The following is a 6251-nucleotide window of genomic DNA, read 5'->3' on the forward strand; positions in this document are numbered from 1 at the left end:
CCCGCCGCGCGGCGTGCCCTCTCCGGCAGGAGGAGGAGGAGGAGCAGGCGTGCGTGTTGCCTCCCCCCTTCGCTTGTCTGCGGGGGAATTGAGACCGTTCGCCGGAGAGGCGAAATCGCTGCCAGCTTACGTAGGCCTCGCAGTGCCCTGTGTGCACGATGAGTTTGTTCCTAAACCAGGGGCAAATAACTATTTACGGTGCTGTAAAGGAGCAGGGGAACGCAAACTATAACCTGTAATACCCGCAGATGTGCCAGCAAATAAGATGGTGAAGTACAGTTCTGTGGCCACGAGGCTTACACTTCTAATTGCCGTACCACATCCTCTCTCAAAGGTTGCTTGATGTATCGAGACGTGTTTTTTTTCCCTTCACTGTCACAAACAATTGGCATACAAAGTGACCGCTGCCCTCTGTATCTCCAGATACTCCTTACATTGTGCTTGGTCAACAATGAAGTTTGTTGGGGTTTTGGTTTGGTTTGGTTTGGTTTTTTTTTTCCTTTTTTTTTTTTTTTTGGGGGGGGGGGGGGGGGGTGTTTATTTTTGGTTTTTTGTTTTTCGGGTTTTTTAGGAATTCTGTTATGAAGTATTTTTTTTTGTTAGAAGTTGACTTTTTAGGTGGACATACAGGAGAGAACTACATTAGACCTCCGAATTATACAGCACTATTTACAAGTCATAATCTGAAGTAACCTGGTCACCTGAGCTCTTTAATTCTCGTTGTGCCAACTCTGTGGCTTTTTTGGGTTTCGATCTTGTGCAAGTACAGGTAGATGTAACTATGCTAAACCTATTGCCACCTAAAACTACTGACAGTGTTGCAAAGCAGCAGACAAAACCTGTCTGCCTTCTTTTGTGAGCTTAACAGCCCCCTTGATACATGACTTCACTGTTTTTAAGCCACTTATACAGAACTGGTAGAAGATAAAGTAAAAGACATCCCCAGAATATAACTTAAATTTCTATCTCCAGAATATAACTTAAATTTCTACGATATTAAACTGATTGATTGTCATTATAAAGATAATAAGAATCAGCAGTAATTAGATGGTAATAGTATTTAGTCATTGCTACAAATATTGGTAGTGCTCCATTTTCTGTAATACTAACACAGTGTCTTTCAGGTAGATGGGTACTTGCAACAGTCTCACACATACTGTTTCCACTAGGATTTTAGGATTTTATCTGATGCTAATTCAGTTAAGATCACATCTCTTTTAGTTCAAAGTTCACCTGAGTTTTGGTAAGTCTGTGAGTTCTGCCCTCTCTGCTTTTTTCTTTTTTCTGTTTGTTGTTTTTTTCCCCCTAACTTTTCCGTTTACAGTCATTGTAGAAAATGTAATTCAACTCAAAAAACTTTAAGAATAAACAGATTAAATCCTCCTAAGCAAACCAAAATTGAATTTGCACCAGATTAAGGAAACCAAATCCACAGGATATTCATTAAATGGTCTTGGAACATGACAGAGCCAAGGTAAAAATTGCTGTTAAATCTAAGTGGATCTGAAGCTCAGACATCAGCTTTGTGCTTGTTAGCAAGTTCCTTCTGGTGTGCAGGGTGAATTTAAGCCTATCCCTACTGCATAAGTCCCCTAAGAATGTGTGGCTCATGGACTTAATTCATGGAAGAGTGAGCATGTACTTGTGCTCCTTGAAGCTCAGTACTGAACATGTGTTGTTTATAATATAAGTAGTACTCATTGCTGCGATTGCTACATAGAACTTCCTGTACTAACTAGCATGGAGATGTTGCTTCCAGACATGTGTTTGAGGGTTTATGTTGGTTCCTTTCGTAATTTTTCTATACACAGTGAGTTTTGGTATCACTTTCATCCTTCTTTTGAAATGTACAGTTGTGGAATTGCTCTGTCTTGTCCAACTGCACTCGTATTTAAATAATCTGAAAATTAACATTAAGCATTCTTTTATGGGAAACTTGGCTTCTTTATGCTGCAGGTTTGTTTTTTTTTTTTTTTAAATAGACTGTTAAATCAGCATCAACATTTCATCTGTTAAATCAGCATCAACATTTCATCTTCTAATTTTATTTTTCCTGCCTGGTTCTGTTGCCCTTCAGGTACCTTTTCCTTTTCACTGCCTCAGGCATCCACTCTCATATAAGTTTATTTGCTTATATCTTTGCTGCACATGATTACAAGCTCTTTTTTATTCAGTGCTATCCATGCTGCAAAGCAGAAGAGGGTATAGAGATCGTCTGCAATATGGACGAAGTTTCAAATGTTATCAGTAAAACTTTGCTAGGAGAGCAAAGAAACAACAGCAAAAAATCCAAATCTTAAAATACATGTTAACAGATTTCAGTATTTTTTCAGCATTATTTTGATGAATGTCCCAAACTTTCTGTATTCATTTTACTTTGGTTTTGCTACTGTAATCTTCTTTATTACAAGCAGAATGAGCAGTACAGCATGTTTTTCCCAGTCAATTTTGGGGGTTTATTTGGAAAAAATAATCCTTTGTAGTTATAATTATTTTTAAAGAAATGGTTTGAGTCAATGTTTTAGATGAATAAATCATGCAACTCTGAGACTCTTTGATGATATAAATTGTCTTAGCTATGTTGAATTAACTTCATAAGGATCTAGCTATTTATTAATGAGACTGGGTGAATCACTGGCTCACTTTTCTTGGAAAACAGCATAAGAGTTAGAATCATTTTTTGACCAAGAATTAAAAAGCTGCAGGGATTTTCAAAGATAATGCTATTTGTCTGTGTCTGTTTTGAAGGCTAATGAAAGTGGTTATGTATAAGCTAAGGAGGATTTCCAGCTGTAAAAAATAGCTTCTTAAGAATATTTTTTTGTGTTTCAGGTCCCAGCTAAATATGTGGGTATACTTAGATTATGAAGTCCTTAGTGGTAATGTTTGTAACTCAGATTCAGAGTATTTAGATAAATTTCTTTTGGATGAGAGTTTGAAGACATCTGTTGGTGTTTTTTAAGGTTACGCAACTCTTGGCATTCTAATATGATTGCTCAGACTTTCTTCAAAACAGCAGAGTTCCTTCCTGTTACAGATTCCGCTATATTTTTGTCAGTCCTTTTTTAATATACTTGTGATACCTCTCTCTCTCTGATTAAAAGCAGCAGAATTAAAGTTTCAATGATTCGGTTAGTAGTCGGCAGTAGTTACATTGATACCTTATTTGCAAGCAGCTAGTTACTAGGGGCTAACAGGGGCTGAAGCCAATGTCATCATTTTGTTTGTCTTACCATGCTGAGTCCAAACTTTGCAATTTAAATTCAGCCAGATGTTCCTTAGCAGAGCTACTTTGAATTCAGCGTGCTGCAGTACAGCTGATCAGTGCTGACCCCACTGATACATCTTTGCTTTTAGTGCACTCTTGTTACTTTTCTCCTAATTACTGAATTACCCTGAAATATTTTTACGATACAAATAAATTTGTACCTTTTATAAAGGAGTTCCAACCCATTTTATTCAAAGAACTTAAAATAGCACAGTACTTTATAGTGGTGGAAACAATTATTGGGTGCACAAGTAAGGACAGCTTTTATTCCCAAACCTTTCAGACTTCTGCAGGATTCTGCAGTTGTATTTGCTGCAAATTTAGGCTCTCTCTAAAAGTGAAGTTTTCCAACATTTAAACCCAAAGACTTTTATAGAGATTTCCACACGATTCCCTTGAAGATTAGGGAAGCACATGAGGATTTACTGCCAGTCCATTTGCCTTTGTAGTAAATAGGATAGCCCTATTAATGAATTTAGTCTTTTGTCTGCCAACACAGTTATTCCAATTTCTAATCCACTCTTTGCTAATATTAAAAGGTATTCAGCCCTAAAATTAAAATTATGGTTGGCTTTGCTGGATTTTCAGAACTGATTTCTCAGCATTCTATTTATATGTATTGTGAACTTTGCTCCTTTGTTCCACACTTGGCGCTTGATTGCTTGGTGCATACAGTGTCCCACAGAGCAAATCATGGTGGACTAATTAGGATCCAGGAGTTTCCCAAGTTATGCAAGATCCCCACAACTATGAAAAGCCTTTTCAGCTTCCAGTCACATACCATGAAGTGCCATAAATCAAACCTTTCAAAACACTCAAAGCAGTGCTGCGGTTACTTACAGGTATATTTTAGTTCAAGAAGAAATTAGTTACTTTTGTTAAAGTTTATGGCTATTTTTTTCAGTACTATTTTTTTCTTAGTATAACTCCCACAAGCTAAGGACATTTTGAATACTTGTAGCATTGATTCAATATGACATGATCACTTAGGCAACATTGGTGACATTGCTGTCCTTATATTTTACATGAATCTCAATAATTGAAGTGAGAGCAAGCACTTGGGCTTCTGTGTCAGAACTCAGGCAATATGATAAAGAAACCTAAACCTCATAGTTCCAGGTATCACATTACTGCTTGTGGAGGTCAGGGAGGTATTTTTACCTCTGTGTCACTGGTATGGAAAGACTCAGCTTATTCTGAAACTATAGGAGATGGCTAGGTTAATTGTTAAGATGGGTCATCAGTGTCATCTCATGCAACAGACTTTATGGTTGAGTCCTGTAGGTGTCCTCACCTCACACTTGTATCGGTCAGTCACATAGGTTACCCAGTGTCACATGAGGAACTTTATTTGTCCTTATAGCAAAGAACAAATTTTATTACTAAAGTGTTGTATCACTGGAGAAGTTCTTCTTTTGTATTATTCTGTGCTGGAATAACATACACTGTAGTTGCCCATGATGTTTTGTCATTAAAACTAAAAACATTCAGTGGTTGTACAAAACAATCAGAAGATAGGTGCATTACATGCTTTTGGAGTTAAATCCAGTATATACTGTACAGTAAAATTGCACCTGTGAAATTCTGAAATTATTTTATCCTTTAAAAGGGCTTCATTTGTCCAGGAAAAAAGGTCTGTGATTAAATAGTCAGCTGTAAAAACGACAAGAAAAATCCTCTCTACATGCCCAAGCATGTACCTTGAAGTATCAAAGCCGTAGCGAACCTTTACCTCTGTAGTTGTCATGACGCGCAATAATTGGTACAGTTAATTGGCACTGTTACAAGCAGCAGAGGCCTGGCCACAGTGTATGCACCTTCTCTTGCTGATGAAGATCAACATAAGGAACACTGAATAAGAAATGACAGCTTTCATTGCTGGGAGCTAGTCTGGACAGAGAACCTGAGAGTTGTCATTGGATTAAAAAAAGATAAATAGCTCAGCTAAGAATATGGTGGACTTGGCAGGTACTCAGTGATCTTAAAGGTTTCCTTCCAATCTAAACGATTCTGTGATTCTAAGAATGAATTAAATCGACATTGATACACTAATAATGGAATAGCAGAAACCATTCCTACAAAACACAATAAAATGCAACAGCTGAGGTATTCAGATCCTCTTACTTGTCTCATCTAGAAAATGAAATTAAAGACTATACAATTTGGGGTTTGAAAGACATGATGGTATAAACCAGCATCCAAATCTCTCTTCTGTTGAATATTTCATTAATTCTGTACTTGAGAGATTTCTGTAAAACAAGTAAATCTGCAGCTTTGCATACAAGCATACAATTGATTTTAGTCGAGAGAACACGTTTTAGCCAGAGATTCCAGGCTGCATTTGAACCAGCTCTGCAGGAGTTAGAGCAGAAGGGAGGAGAAAAGAGTATTGGCTTGTTTTGCAGAAAGTTTCCCTGTGTTGAAATATTTATTTGGCTGTAAATCTTTTTGTCTCATACAGGCTTTAGAAAGGCTTGTCTCAGACATGCAGTCTATCAGAAAAACAATCAGATTTCTATGTGAGGTCATACCAGTTCAGCACAAGTAATGTTCCTGGTTTTGTCTATGATTTTGTTTGCATTTCAACATTATATGTTGTAAGTTCTTCTTTATGTTCCTGTGGTTTCATGAAAAAGAGGAAGGGCAATATAGTAACACAAAGAAAATCCCATTGTAAAAATAGGCATAGGGGACAAGAAAAGTTTTGGGGTAATAAAGAATCTTAAATAGTTTTAACAAATTTTTCTAAATAAAAAAGATGATGTGTTTTAGTGGCTCTCTTAGAAAACATTTAAGGGATTGACAGAAATCTTGTGTTACAAAGATTGACACTTAATAAAGATGGAAAAGATTTTAGTTGAAGAAATAACCAGCCATGATCTGCAGGAAAGGAAAAATGTACAAGTGCTGCCTTTTTTTTTAGAATTTACAGAAAGACTAGAGAGTGGAAATAGTATCCACAGGTCTTTAATTCAGGTTTTCT

This window comes from Pezoporus wallicus, unplaced genomic scaffold (assembly GCF_028554395.1).
Source record: "Pezoporus wallicus isolate ANWC-B61680 ecotype Strahan unplaced genomic scaffold, APGP_CSIRO_Pwel_v1 contig_8693, whole genome shotgun sequence".
Taxonomy (NCBI): domain Eukaryota; kingdom Metazoa; phylum Chordata; class Aves; order Psittaciformes; family Psittacidae; genus Pezoporus; species Pezoporus wallicus.